General features: G+C 40.2%; 1 non-coding gene across 1 annotated transcript; it reads left to right on the top strand.

Moving 5' to 3' along the window:
- Positions 1-15,310: 15,310 nt before the first annotated feature.
- Positions 15,311-15,416, top strand: LOC120109622 (small nucleolar RNA R71). The gene has a single exon (XR_005510440.2). It is a non-coding gene; the product is annotated as a small nucleolar RNA R71 (small nucleolar RNA).
- The last annotated feature ends 466 nt before the right edge of the window (positions 15,417-15,882 follow it).

Here is a 15,882-nt window from a genome sequence, read left to right as displayed (position 1 = left end):
GGACTGTAGCAAGGTAGAGAAGCACTATTCCACTCAAAGAAATCAAGCATCCTATCTCTGCCAACTGGTTTTCAACAGAAAAGAAGGAAGAGCGCCATTAACTCCATCCAGCTACCTCTTCCCAGCATTTAAAGAAGTCTCCTCCTGCCTTCAAGTCGACCAAATATTCAAGAGGAGACTCACAGTTCAAGAAGCCCTACTCTACTCCAACTCAAACGTGTTTGAGGGCTCTTAACTTCTCTCTAGTTTATATTGCTGTATATCTGCTTTTTAGAAGCTCTGTTTTTCGGTTTGTGTCTGTTCTTTCCATCTTATCTTTGCTTGATTCAATCAGGGGATTGAATCAAGAGTGTGTAGAGGTTGGTTGGTGAGCCGAGGGTAAAACCAACGTGTAAGGGTTCGATTGTGATCCCGGGAAAACAATCAGGGTGGTTCTAGTCGGTGAGCCTGGGAAAACCGACCGAGTTCGTTGTGAGCTCGTAAAACAACAAGTTGGGTTGTGAGCTTGTAAAACAACCGGCTGTAATCCGAGGGGTTATAGTGAATTCCCAAGTGAGACTTGGGGAGTGGACGTAGGAGCTAGGGTAAGCTCCGAACCACTATAAACATTGTGTTTGTGATTGCTTGTGTCTCTTTTTCTCACTCTCATTTCACTCACAGCACATAGCAACTAATTATTCATCTTGCAAAAGTATTAATTAGTCATTCACAAACGTTTTAATTGCAAAATTATTTTTAAAACCCAATTCACCCCCCCTCTTGGGTTGTCTATCTGGGCAACAGTGAAGAATTGATCCTTGTCACCCGTCATGTGTCTTGAGCAGCCACTATCTAAGTACCAACAATTTTTGTCTACCTTGGCTGCAAGACACTCCTACACAAGCAAATCATACAACTTTAGGTACCCAAGTTTTCTTGGATCCTTCATGGTTAGTAATGTTGGTTCCTTTTGGAACCCAAACCCTTTTAATTTTTTTTTTGGTTTTTCCTTTTCTATAATCACATACATTTGCTTTGTGTCCTAATGTTCCACAGCAAAAACATGTTATTTTCTTAGTTTTGTTTTCTCCTGCTTTAACAAAGAAATTACTAAGGAGTTTTAGCCTATTGTTAGATTTATACCCTAAACCAGCTCTATTGAATACAGCTCATTGACTATTAAGTATCATCTCTAATTTTTCTGAACTATATGTAAATCTTTCTACAAAAGGCTTATATTTTTCAAGTTCTAGTGTCAATTTTTGTTTTTCTGTTTTTAGATCATTTAGTTCTTTTGTGAGACTCTCATTTAAGATATGTTTATTGTTTTTAAGTTCTAATATTTCTTTGTTCAGCTTTTCATTATCTTTAGTTAAGGTATTATTCTTTTGAATCAAGATTTGGTTGCTTGTCTTAAGTTGTGCATTTTCTTTAATAAAAACTTCTTTATCCTTAACTAATGTATCATACTTACGGAGGTGAGTTAGGTTAGTTAGTTTTAATTCTTTGTTTTTAAGGTTTATTGTCTTTTACTCGTCCATTAATTCATTGAAGGCATCATATAATTCATCAAACGTAAAATCTAAATGTGTTCCGGATGTTACCTCAATGTCGTTAGCCATAAAGCAAAAGTTGGCCTTTTCTTCTTGTTCTTCATCCGATGATGATGATAATGTGTCAGAGTCCGATAGGGTGGAGACGAGGACTTTCTTCTTCTTGTACTTGCTTCTCTTCTTCAGCAAGGGACACTCAGCTCTGAAGTGCCCCGGCTTCTTACACTCATAACAACCAATCTCCTCATTTTCTCTTTTCTTACCTTTATCCTTGTGATAGAAATTTGAGGGGCCTCTCCTTTGATGTGAGGACTTCTTCCGGTTGATGAATCTTCTGAATTTTCTTACAAGGAGAGCCTCATCATCATCTCCCTCATTATCTTCTTCTTCACTGCTACTGCTGCAAGATAAGTCTTTGTTAGTAGAAACCGATTTTAAAGCTATTACCTTTTTCTTGTGAGAGGACTCCTCTTCATTGTGTTGTTTCATGGTGAGCTCGTGCGTCATTAGGGATCCAAGAAGCTCCTCAAGTGGAAGCTTGTTCAAGTCCTTGGCTTCTTGGATTGCTGTCACTTTGGCTTCCCATGACCTTGGTAGACAGCGAAGAATCTTCCTGACAAGCTCACTGTTAGTATAATTTTTGCCAAGGCTTTTTAGGCCATTGACAATGTCAGTAAATCTAGTGAACATGCAAGTGATTGTTTCATTAGAATCCATCTTAAATAGTTCATACTTATGAACTAATATATTTATTTTGGATTCTTTGACTTGATTCGTGCCCTCATGGGTCACTTCAAGTCTATCCCAAATCTCTTTTGCAGAATTGCAAGTAGAGACCCTATTGAATTCATTTCTATCTAATGCACAGTAAAGCACATTCATTGCTTTGGCATTGAGTTGTTCCTTCCTCATGTCATTGTCATCCCAATCCTTTTCAAGTTTGGGTACAGTGACACCCTCTACATAGATGGATGGGATGTATGGTCCATTTAATATAATGGTCCACATCTCATAGTCTTGAGCTTGGATAAATATTCTCATCCTAGCCTTCCAATATGAGTAGTCGGATCCATTAAAGAATGGGGGTCTTTGGGTAGACTGGCCCTCAATGTGGGAAGATCCAAATGGGGTTGTCTTTTTGATCTTTTACTCTTTGTGTAAAAGAGTTCCCGCTCTGATACCACTTGTTGCCCAGATAAACAACCCAAGAGGGGGGATGAATTGGGTTTTAAAATAATTATTACAATTATTTGATTTGTGAAATACTAATTAACACTTTTTGCAAGTTGATTAATTAGATGCTATGTGCTGTGAATGAATTGAAAGTAAGAGAGAGACACAAACAATCACAAACACAAAGATTTTATAGTGGTTCGGAGCTAACCCTTGCTCCTACGTCCACTCCCCAAGCCTCACTTGGAAATTCACTATAACCCCTCGGATTACAGCCGGTTGTTTTACAAGCTCACAACCAAACTTGTTGTTTTATGAGGTCACAACGAACTCGGTCGGTTTTCCCAGGCTCACCGACTAGAACCACCCCGATTGTTTTTTCGGGATCACAATCGAACCCTTACACCGTTGGTTTCAACCTAGGCTCACCAACAAACCTATACACCCTTGATTCAATCCCCTGATTGAATCAAGTAAAGACCAGATGGAAAGAACAAAGACAAACAGAAAAATAGAGCTTCTAAAAAGCAGATATACAGCGATATAAATAAGAGAAAAGTTAAGAGCCCTCAAACACGTTTATGATGAAGTATAGGAGGGCTTCTTGAACTCTGGATCTCCTCTTGAATGTCTTGAAGACTTGAAGACTGGAGGAGACTTCTTTAATGCTGGGAAGAGTCGGTTGAATGGAGTTAGTGGACCTCTTCCTTCTTTTCCGTTCAAATCCGTTTGCAGATGAAGGATACTTGTTATCTTTGAGTGGAATGTCACACCTCTACTTTGCTACAGTCCTCTGTGGCTATTTAAACCATTCCCCACGGAAACTAGCCGTTAGACACACTTTTCTAGCCGTTCTGCACATTCTGCACATCCTGATAATGTGTCCGTTGGGGTTGGAGTCGACTCGCACGATCTGAAGTCGACTCGGCTGTAGCAGGAGTCGACTCATGCTTTTCTGGAGTCGGCTCGGCAACTGTTCCGGATTTGAATTAAAGTGAGCTTCTCGACTGGGAGTCGACTCGACTTAATCCGGAGTCGACTCGCCAAAACCTGGAGCTGACCTGGCAATTTTGGAGTCGGCTCATCCCATGGAATCCATATATCTATTTTTCAACTTGACTCATTTGAGTCGACTCGAAAATTCTGGGAGTCGACTCGGCGCTCAGAGCCCGAACTCCCGATCTTCTGTCTTATGGCTCGTCCAGTCTTGGAGTCGACTCGAACTGTTCCGGAGTCGACTCGGCTCTCAGTTTTCGAAACACAGCCTTCTGTCTTTTTGGTGTAGCGCTGCCTTGGAGTCGACTCGAGCTGTCTTGGAGTCGACTCGCGTCTCAGAGACAACAATTCTGTCTTCTTGTCTTTTAGGGGTTGCGCTATCTCGGAGTCGACTCGGGCATTGCGGGAGTCGACTCGGCTCTCAGTGTCCGAAAACTGCTCTCTGACTTTTGCCTTGTATACCACTGAGAGTCGACTCTCGCTTTCTTTGGAGTCGACCTGCCAACCATCGGAGTCGACTCGCGTTTCTCAGGAGTCGACTCGGCTCTCAGGGTCGAGAATTGCTCTCTGACTTTTTGTCTGTAACTCCCTGGAGTCGACTCATACTACTCAGGAGTCGACTCGGCAAACATCAGAGTCGACTCACGCTCTTCAGGAGTCGACTCGCCGACAGATTTTGAATTGAGTCTTTCTGTTCATCTATCTGTTCTCAGTCGGAGTCGGCTCATAACGTTCCGGAGTCGACTCGAGCCTGTGCCAGTGCTTCTGATACGCCTGGAGTCAACTCGTAATATCCCGGAGTCGACTCGAGTCTCAGACTTTGGTTCAACTTGACTTCTTAACTTATCCAAAATATCTTGAACCAAATCTAGATGCGCTTAACCATAAATTTATAAGATTTTTACTGAAACACTAGATTGAATTCATTAGTAAGCATAAAGTATACTCAAATGCTTTGAGCTCATCAAAATCAAATAGGGTTATGATCAATCACTCCACAAATACGACAAGAAAATGTGCAAAAATAATCTATGAAAATTGGGTTGCCTCCCAACAAGCGCTAAGTTTAACGTCTTCAGCCAGACGCAGTGCTTCCTTAATCATATCATACTAGGTTCATGCCGAGTTCTCCAAAGAAGAAAATTTGTGAGAAACTGACTATCGGGCACAGAGTTGACTGCTTCTATGGCCTTGTCTATATCAAAGTCAAAATGGGCCAAGCATGTTTTCAGAGGGTCATCTGCTAAAATATAAGGAAAGGCTTCTTCTGCAAGATCGTCCATTTTATCTATTAGGAAGCACTCAACTTCCTTTGCGGGTTGATCAGAGGCATGAAATATATTTAACTTGACCTTCATATTTCCAAAGGATATATTCATCACCCCAGTTCTACAATTTATACTTGCATTGGCTGTAGCTAAAAAAGGACGCCCAAAGATCTTGGGGATTTGTTTCTTAGGATTAGGCTCATGTTCCATATCAAGAACGATAAAATCTACTGGAAAATAGAATTTGTCTACCTTGACAAGAACATCTTCAATTATCCCACGTGGTGTTTTTACAGATCGATCAGCCAATTGAAGGGATACCGAGGTTGGTTTTAACTCACCTAACCCAAGTTTCTCGCAAACTGAGTAAGGTAAAAGGTTGACACTTGCCCCTAGATCTAAGAGTGCTCGATCAATGAAATTACTTCCTAAGACACAGGAGATGGTGGGAGCACCAGGATCTTTAAATTTTGGAGGGGTGTTGTGTTGGAGGATGGAGCTCACTTGTTCAGTTAGGAAGACCTTTTTAGGTACATGTGTCCTAGATTTTCGTTTCTGTGTACAAAGGTCTTTGAGAAATTTGGCATAAGATGGAACTTGTCTAATAGCATCAAGAAGTGGGAGGTTGATTTTGACTTGTTTGAAAACCTCCATCATCTCCTCTAGTGAAGTTCCCTTTTTGCCAAAGGAAGAGGGTGAATTGAGAACATCAGGAAATGGGACCTTTGGAATGTGAGTTGTGGCAGATGGTGGATTAGCTGAAGAAGAAGAAGATTTTGGATTTTCATGTGATATATTTCTCTCATCTTCTTTACCTTCCTTATTGTTACCCTCCCCAATCTTATTGTCTACTACACGTCCACTCCTTAGGGTAGTCAGAGCATTGGCTTGTTCATGATGAATTGTATTTGGTTGATTTTCTTGAGCTATGCATTGGATTACTCACTGGTTGGCTTGGAAGTTTTCCTTCCTCTCGCTTGTTCAGTGCATTAGCTAGTTGCCCCATCTGGGATTCTAGCTTGGCGATGGATTGCGTGTGAGAGTGCACCAATTGTGTAATAGTTTCCAAACCTTGAAGGGAGCTCAACACTTTCTCCTTAAAAGCTGTGTTTTTTGGGGGTGCTGGAGGAGGGACATGTTGAAATTGTGAATAGTGAGTAAGAGGACGGTTCGGATGAACATTCCGGAATGGTTGAAAGTTTTGGGAATAAGGTTGGGAAGTATTGGGAGTCTACTGTTTCCAGGAGAAGTTTGGATGGTTGCGCCATCCCGGGTTATAAGTGTTAGAATATGGATCATTACCCGGTCGGGACTGTGCTTGGGCAGCATTAACTTGTTCTTGCACAAATTCAGGAAATTGTGCTGCCGAAGGGCACTCAAAGACAGTGTGAGATGGACTAGAACAGAGAGTACATACTTGTGCTTGGTGAAAGTTTGGAAGCTGTTCTCTAGACATTAGCTGGTCCAATTTGCGGGATAGTGCATCTACTTTCTCGGATAGACCTATGGACTGGCTAACTTCATATATGGTTCCTTTTCTTTGAGAACTCGGGGGTTGCTTGACGAGCGGAGGAGGCATGGTGGAGGAAATTTTCATTAAGGTTCTCAAACAATTGCCATGCCTCATGTTCACTTTTAAGCATGAAAGTACCCCCACAAGAAGCATCAACCATTTGACGATTTCGTTCGGACAGTCCGTCATAAAAGCATTGCACTAATTGCCACTTGGGTATTTGATGATGCGGGCATTTCCGGAGTAAATCTCTAAATTTTTTTCAAGTCTCATGAAATTCTTCTCCGTCAGATTGGGAGAAGCTCGTGATAGCACGCCTAAATTGGTTTGTTCTTCCTATAGAAAAATATTTTTTTAGAAATTCATGTTGCATTTGAACCCATGAAAGAATGAAATTAGCTTCTAATGAATGGAGCCACTGCTTAGCTCTATCCTTAAGATAAAAAGGGAATAACCTAAGTTTCAGAGCGTCATCAGTGAAGTTTTGAATTTTTACAGTGGTGCAGATCTCAAGGAACTCATCTAAATGTTTGGATGGATCTTCATTGTTAAGTCCATAAAAGGAGGGAAGCATTTGGATGACACTAGACTTAATCTCAAACTGTACAGCAGCAGTGGTATCAGGTAGTCGGATACAAGATGGAGAGGTATAAATGGAAGGAGTGAAGTACTCCTTTAACAGCTTGGATTGTTCTTCAGCCATCTTGATAGGTGAAGCAGATCTTAGGGTTCTATAAGTGCGGATTTCGGCTCGAAGGGCCCTAATAGAACGTTCTATTTCAGAGTCAAAAGGTACTAATTCAGGAGATCTGGAACGACACCCTAGCATACACTAAGACTCCTCTGATCAGTACAGTCAAGCATGCACTAAAAAGAAAAACACAATTCCTTATGTTCACCCTAAAATCACTAGACAGCTCCTAACTGGTTTGAAGAGGGCACCTAAGCCTCCAATCCGGTCTAATGACTGAGCTGACCAGGTAAGCTCCCAGGTAAGTGGGGGGGTCACGATGCGTTGCAAAGGTCCCACTTAAAAACCACTTGCCTCGAACAGATGAACTGTCTCCCTTAAAGGGACAAAGCTTGCCTAGACATCAACTGAGCCACAGAGCGAAATTGGTGCAACTTTCGGTGATCTTCGTCCTATTAAGCTCGAATGTCCCTAGGGGCGAACGTCTAATTGATTTTAATTAAGGTGAAAGCTATGTGAGAATTGATTCACCTAATTTGGGCAAGAATCTGGTGATGAAATCCAGTTCTTATCTTGTTGGGGTGATTGCCCTTACTATGTGCGGATTAATTGGTGTATGTGTATCAAGCATGCATTCATACTTTTTGCTGAATTTAAAATCAAACAATCACCACAAAAGGGAATTAATTTAAATAAGAAAGGTTTAGAGGTTACCAAAGAAAATTTCTCCAGCAATTTTTTTTAATTTTTTAATTTTTTAGGCAAACCTCTACAGCATTCCTTTTCCAGCAATTCCCTTTTTGATCGTCCCAGATGTCCTCTTCGATTCCTGATCAAGAAAAATCAAAAATTAGTAAGAGAGAGAAAGGAGATAAGAAAAGTAGCCAAAATAGAAAATATTTTTATTTTATTTTAAATTTTAGATATATATTATTATTATTATTATTATTTTATTTTTATTTTTTTTATAAAAAAATTTATGAAAAGAAAAACAACTATGCTAGCAATCCCCGGCAACGGCGCCAAAAATTAATAGTCAACTTTAAAGACCACACAATAGCACGTATCTGGTAGGATAGTGATTTCAGGTATCAATCCACAGGGATTGGGATATAGTTGTTTTCTTAAAAATAAAAATATTTAAAAGGAAGAGTTTGGAAGAAAATTAAACTAAGGAATTTAATAAAGAAAATACAATTAAAATGATATCAGTTTGAGGGAACCTAGGGCAAGGAATTCACCACTAACATCGGAACAAGGATTAATTATATTTTAATTTACTCTTGGATAAACATGCAAATTGGCTACAAGCCTAATAAGCATCTGAATAAAATTTCACAAAAGTAATTTAGGCATAGTCCATCTTCAGTTAGCATGAAATGTCTACCCTCATCTAAGGTGGCAGCACATCGCATCTTCCTTAAGCATGAACTATCTTATTTTTACTTCAATGATCATGAAGAACAGCTGTATAAACTTCACATTTAAAATCACAGAAATTAAACGTGAGATAAAAGAAGATATCCATTAAAAACCATAAGTTCATACAACCCCAAGAATAGCAATAAAAAAAATACAAAATCCTTATCCTTTTGCTAGGGCTGCATCCAGCCCTAGTGAAAAGCTTAGGCTTCCATGCAGTGGTGGACGGCAGCAGCAGCACAGCAGCGGGCTCCCATTCCTTCCCTCATTATTTCTTCCTTTAGGAAATATTCCCAAAACACCCGAAGTCTTCTCCCTCCTTTTATTTCCGTGGGACTTGGCCTGTGAAGAGCTTAAGGATGGATCGGAAGAGAAGAATGGAACGGAAGAGAAGAAGAATGCCCCCTCCTTCACATCTGGTTCCCTTTTATAGGCTGCCGGCTCCTCTTATCTCATCACGTCGTGGGAAGATAAGAGCCAAGAAACTGACACGGGTGAGACGAGTAGATGATTTGATTCGGGCGCTGGAAGCAAAGGTTGCTTAATCTGATCCTCACGGGCACTTCGGAATCCACTGATGCTCGAAATGAAGCTCCCAGTTCTGTTTCCGTGAAGTCTGGGAAGTGATGAGCTGCTGCCGTTTCACCGCAGAGGAGATGCGTATCAGATTTGTTGGGAGCGAATGGAAGAAAAAATGGCACGGGATGCTAAGATTTGGTTGGTTGGCTTCATTCGGAAGAGGTGATCCAGGAGACAGTTTATGGAATCAGTCTAAAATGATGGGAGGAAGTTGGGACTCGTTGGATTCATCATGGTTGGGTGGATAGGCTGGCACTCTGTTTGAAACAGGGGATACGTGAGTGGACATGATCCGGAGAAGAATGGGAAAGACGTTGGGAGGAACTGAGAAGATAAGGATGATAGTTTTGAAGCAGGGGAGAATGCATTCGGACGTTGGGATGCTTGACGAGCGAGATGAAGACTGGATCAACATGACGTGAGGCTGGATATGGCACGGGATGCGGAAGAAGCTATGATCCGGTTCTAACATGTGAAGCTTGGGAATCTAGTTGGGATAAAGATTGGTTGGTTTGGGAGGAAGTTTGGATTCAGCTGGGTCTTGGTTCCAAACGGGAGAAGATCACGAACGGGATGTGGGCTGCGGAGGACGTGGATCATGCACTGATCGGTTATTTCAATTTCAAAAATAAACCACGCAATAGCACGTATCCTGTAGGATAGTGATTACGGGTGTCGGTCCACAGGGATTGAAGAATAAGTTATTTTTCTTTTAAAAATAAATCAACAAGAAGGATTTGCTAACTTGATTTAACTAAATCAAACTATGAGTACAGATTGAAATTTTATCAAAGTAAATAGATCTAGGATTTGGAATCCACCACATAGCATTGCATCAAGGATTGTGTTCTTAATCTTATCTTTTGGAGAGGCATGCAATTTTGGCTACAAGCCTTATAAAATAAAAGCATAAAGAGTTTTAGGAAGATCCATCTTCGGTATAGCATGAAGTGTCTACCTAAGTATGCTAATCTAGGGTGTAGCACATCTCATCTTCCTAGGCATGGATCATCTTAGACTACTTTAGCAACATGAATAGTAAATGGCATGCTCAAGGTTTAAACATCATAAAATAATTTTTCATTGAGAATGAGAATTTAAACAAACTCCAAAAAGATTAAAAGAGTAAGAACTACAATGCCCTGTTACATTCCTAGGGCTTCATCCAGCCCTAGACTAGGTGTTCAGCCGTGCATGGTGGCCGGATGTCCTTCCATCTTCAAATGAAAGCCTTCACCTCTCATTCTTCCCAGAATAACACAAACTCTTCTCTTTCCTCCCCTCTCTCTTCTTTTTTTTTAATTTCTTTCTCTCGGCTTTCTTCTTCTTCTTCTTCACCGAAACAGGGGTTCTCCCCTCTTTTTTTTCTTCTCAACCGAGCTCTCCCTCTTTTATAGTCATCCAGTGTGCTCATTCGGGAAGGGAGAAGAGATCACGGGCGGCTAATTTCGGGGCGTGATGCTGGAGGGCAGCTTGCGGACGAAAATGGCGAATGGCTGGATCTCGGGAGGAAAGCATGATCCGTGGAGCGCCGGGTTGAATGCAGATGGCCGGATCAATGGAGCTGGCCGCTGGATCGATGGGAGGTTGACGTGCAGATGAGATAAGGTGAGATGGCCGCGGGATCGACGGAAGGAGCTGGACGAGCCGATCACGGACGGCTGGGCAGACGATGATCGCGGAGAAGGCTGAATCACAGAGATTTGATGGCGGAGGAGCTGGGAAGAGAGGCTGCACCGGTTGATGGCGGAGAAACAGGATGCTGGGGGGGGAGCGGAAGAAGAAAGTGATCGGATCCATGGCGTGATACGCTGGGATGCGATGCTGTCTCGGTTGCTCGGAATGGCAGCCGTGCAGGGGCGCTGGTCACGGTGTGGAGCTGGAAATCCGGAAGAGGAGATGCCGCACGTGGTTGATGGCGGAGGAGCTGGGAATCCGGAAGAGGAGATGGCATGAACGCGGTGGGCACGACGCGGGATCGACGGGAGGAAGGTGGACGGCCCTGATGCAAGGAGGGAGGAAGAAGATAAACAGTGGCTTATATATTATATATTTTTTTTGTAACACTGTTCATATGAACAGTGTTTTTCACGGAACACTGTTCATATGAACAGTGTTACCTCGGAATACTGTTCACCTGAACAGTGATTCCGGTAATTTTTGGGAAAAATTATTTTTCTTGCTTTATTTTGACATGAAAATGGGCATATATAAATTTAAAACAAGGATCTCCTCTATTTTGCTTAGTTTGGAAATGTGATGCGGAGACGGGAGTTTCTGAACCGTTGGATTGCTTGGATAGTGGTCGCGGGAAAGGAATAGGATTGGTTTGGGAATTGGCTTTGGATTTGAGGTAGGTTATGATCTTTAATTTGCTTGAACTTGATCTCGAGCCCAATGTTATTTAAATTCAATTATTGCTAAACTGCTTCAGACCGGACTCGATAAAACTAAAAACAGGACCGTGACTTAATAACATTAATCAAACATTTTCCCCATACAAAAATAATTAATTATAGCTTTCAATCTAATTAGGACCAAAACCCATTTAATTATAGCCTTAGCTTGATTACAACTCCATTAGGTTACCAAATCGGGTCAACACAATCTCCTCCTTATATGTTTTCATGAAAGATTATAACCAGGAGAGAGACAAGTTTAGAGTCTGTTTTGAGAAAAGAATTATTTACCTCTTACCATAATTTAAATTTAATTCAATGTTTATTCAATTTCATGGTAAAATATGTATTTATCAGTTTAAAAACATTGATAAGTGCTATGGAAAGATAACTAAATTATAAATTATTAAGCACTTATCACACCCCCAAACCTATGTTTTGCTAGTCCTCGAGCAAAATTAAAGAAGAATTCTAACTCACTTTCGCAGGCATCGCGGTTACATTTACCATATGTAACAAGGCTTTAAACCCCTAGGTTACCCTAGTGGACGAGTTATAGTCTCGTGAGGGTTTCCAGTGAAGATACCCACAAACTTCAATATCATTTATTGTTATGATTAATTTGTTGTTGTTGTTGTTGTTTTTTTTTTTTTTAATTCGATTGATGAAACTTCAAATTCCAAGTGCATACTAGCTAGAAAAAAAAAACTTTTTTTTTAAATTAAAATCTAATTTAAGATACATAAATGATAAGAATTTCAAAGCACACACGGTTTTATTTACTAAGTCAGCCCAAATTCTAGATTAGTATGCAATCTAAGTTAAAGTCATTAAGTTTCCTTTTAGGGAGTTGTAAGACTTATTTATACTGGAGTGCTCGGTGAAATCTGGGCCGTACCCAAGCTAAGAGTTCGGATCTCCAAAATATCGCTAATACCAGTAGTTTCCAAGGATTGGTCGAAGGAACCTACTCACTGATTCAAAATCATCTTATCTGCAGGATTTCGAGAGTTGTGGATGTTTACTTTAGTACCTCACGGGCTTTATCTGTAATATTCCAGTTTACTCGAATTTTTACAACGACGGCTTTCACACTATTGTCTTTTCGGTCAATACAGCATTTTTTCCTTTTTTTTTTCTTTTCTTTTTTAAGAAAGATATATAAATTGTGCACTTTTACTCTTGTGGTGATTTCTCCGTGTAACGAGCAATCAGTCGACAACTCTCACACTAGTTGGCATAAGGTGTCGGGCATCAAGACTCCCCTACGGACTTATGCTCGGAGTCCTCATCACAAGCCCACTTGACCTTTGACAATAGGTAGCCCTTTTCGATGTTCCTGACTAAATCCATTATTATTGATGATTTTTTTTTTTTTTTGGACTAGATAAGTATGATTCATCAGGGTCCAAGGTTGCTACCATACTCTCAACATAATGTCGAGCCTAGACCTTAGAAGAGTCGGCCAGTGTGTAGTGAAATTCCAAAGTATTAATTAGTTTACAACTCCCTAAGAGAGACTTAATAAAAAGAACTTAAATTTGTATTACTTCCCACTAGTCATTGGGCTTTTTAGATTTTATATACCTTGTGTGTTTATCATTCTCGCATAAATGTATATAAATTAGAATTTTTTTTTAACAAAAACTTTTTTTTAATAATTTTTTTTATTATTTTATAAAAAATGAAAATAAACACATAAAAAAATATTTTTATTTTTTATTTTTTTTCTTTTTTAAAAAAATAATTTTTTTTATTATTATTTTTTATTTTTTTATTTTTTTTTATTTTTTTTATTTTTTTTTATATTTTTTTATTTTTTTATTTTTATTTTTATTTTTTTTTGGGATGAAAATCAAGATGAATACCCCCAAACCTAAACCTAACATTGTCCTCAATGTTAAGAAATAATCTAAGAAAATTGGGTTGCCTCCCAACAAGCGCTAAGTTTATTGTCTTCAGCCAGACATAGTGAGATAGTTTTTGCATCTCCTTCTATGAGGTCATCTATTTTGTCTATCATATAACACTCAATTTTTCTTGCGGGTTGGTCGGCCGCATTGAACACATTTAATTTTACCTTCATGTTCCCAAATGATATGTTCATTACCCCTGTTCTACAATTGATGCATGCATTGGCTGTTGCTAAAAAGGGCCGCCCAAGGATCACAGGGATTTGTTTATTAGGATTGGGCTCATGTTCCATATCAAGGACAATGAAATCTACTGGAAAATAGAATTTATCTACCTTGACAAGAACATCTTCAATTATCCCACGTGGTGTTTTTACAGATCGATCAGCCAATTGAAGGGATACCGAGGTTGGTTTTAACTCACCTAAACCAAGTTTCTCATAAACTGAATAAGGTAAAAGGTTGACACTTGCCCCTAGATCTAAGAGTGCTCGATCAATGAAATTATTTCCTAAGACACAGGAGATGGTGGGAGCACCAGGATCTTTGAATTTTGGAGGGGTGTTGTGTTGGAGAATAGAACTCACTTGCTCAGTTAGGAAGACCTTTTTAGGCACATGTGTCCTAGATTTTCGCTTTTGTGTACAAAGGTCTTTGAGAAATTTGGCATAGGAGGGAACTTGTCTGATGGCATCAAGGAGTGGGAGGTTGATTTTAACTTGTTTGAAGACCTCCATCATCTCTTCTAATGAAGTTTCCTTTTTGCCAAATGGAGAGGGTGAAGTAAGAGCTTCAGGATATGGGGCCTTTGGGATATGAGTTTTGGCAGAAGGTGGACTAGGTGAAGAAGAAGAAGAAGGTTTTTCATTTGACACATTTCTATCCTCTTCTTCATCTTCCTTATTGTTGTCCTTCCCAATCTTATTGTCTACTACACGTCCACTCCTTAGGGTAGTCAAAGTATTGGCTTGTTCATGATGAATTGCATTTAGTTGATTTTCTTGAGCCATGTATTGTCCCCTAGGATTACTTAGTGGTTGGCTTGGAAGCTTTCCTTCCTCTCGCTTGTTTAGTGCATTAGCTAGTTGACCCATTTGGGATTCTAGCTTGGCGATTGATTGCGTATGAGAGTGCACTAATTGTGTAATGGTTTCCAAACCTTGAAGGGCGTTCAACACTTTCTCCTCAAAGGCTGTGTTTCTTTGGGGTGGAGGAAGAATGTGTTGAAATTGAGTTGAGGGACGGTAGGGATGAATATTTTGTTGGGTTTGAAAATTCTGAGAATTTTGAAAATTTTGGGAATAGGGTTGGGCTGTGTTCGAAGCTTGCGGCTTCCAAGAAAAGTTTGGATGATTTTGCCATCCCGGATTATATGTATTGGAAAATGGGTCATTACCCGGTCTGGGCTGTGTTTGAGCAGCATTGATGTGTTCTTGCACGAGTTCGGGATATTGGGGTGCTGAGGGGCACTCATGAATAGGGTGGGATGGGCTAGAACAAATAGTACACACTTGTGCTTGGGAAGAGTTCATGTAATGCCCACCTATCATCAGTTGGTCAATCTTATGGGACAATGCATCTACCTTGCTAGACAGGTCCATAGAATGACTTATTTCACAAATTGTCCCTTTTCTTTGAGAACTCGGGGGTGCTTGACAAGAACATGAAGCATGGTGGAGGGAGTTTTCATTTAGATTTTTAAATAATTTCCATGCTTCATGCTCATTTTAAAGCATGAATGTCCCCCCACATGCGGCATCAATCATCTGACGGTTTCGTTCAGTCAATCCGTCATAGAAGCATTGCACTAGCTGCCACTTAGGTATTTGATGATGTGGGCATTTACGGATTAGGTCCCAAAATCTCTCCAAAGTTTCATGAAATTCTTCTCCCTCAGTTTGGGAGAAGCTTGTGATAGCACGTCTAAACTGGTTCGTTCTTCCTATGGGAAAGTATTTTTTTAAGAATTCTTGTTGCATTTGACCCCAGGAATGAATCGAGTAGGCTTCTAAAGAATTCAACCATTGCTTGGCTCTATCTTTAAGGAAGAAGGGGAATAATCTAAGTTTCAGAGCATCATCAGTGAAATTCTGAATCTTGACAGTGGTGCAAATCTCAAGGAATTCATCTAGGTGTTTATATGGATCTTCATTGGTGAGCCCATAAAAAGATGGAAGCATTTGGATCACACTAGACTTTATTTCATATTGTACAGCTGCTACCTCAGGTAATCGAATGCAAGATGGGGAAGTGTAAATAGTGGGAGTAAAATATTCCCTCAGGAGTTTTGGTTGTTATTCAGCCATCTTAAGAGGTGGGGATGATCCTAATGTTTTGATCTTAGCTCGAATGTTCCTAAGGGTTCGTTCTATTTCAAGGTCAAAAGGTAATAGGTT

Source organism: Phoenix dactylifera, chromosome 9 (assembly GCF_051530095.1).
Source record: "Phoenix dactylifera cultivar Ajwa chromosome 9, Ajwa_hap1_PhDact_Kaust_v1.1, whole genome shotgun sequence".
NCBI lineage: Eukaryota > Viridiplantae > Streptophyta > Magnoliopsida > Arecales > Arecaceae > Phoenix > Phoenix dactylifera.
This window is presented reverse-complemented; position numbering and strand designations above follow the sequence as displayed.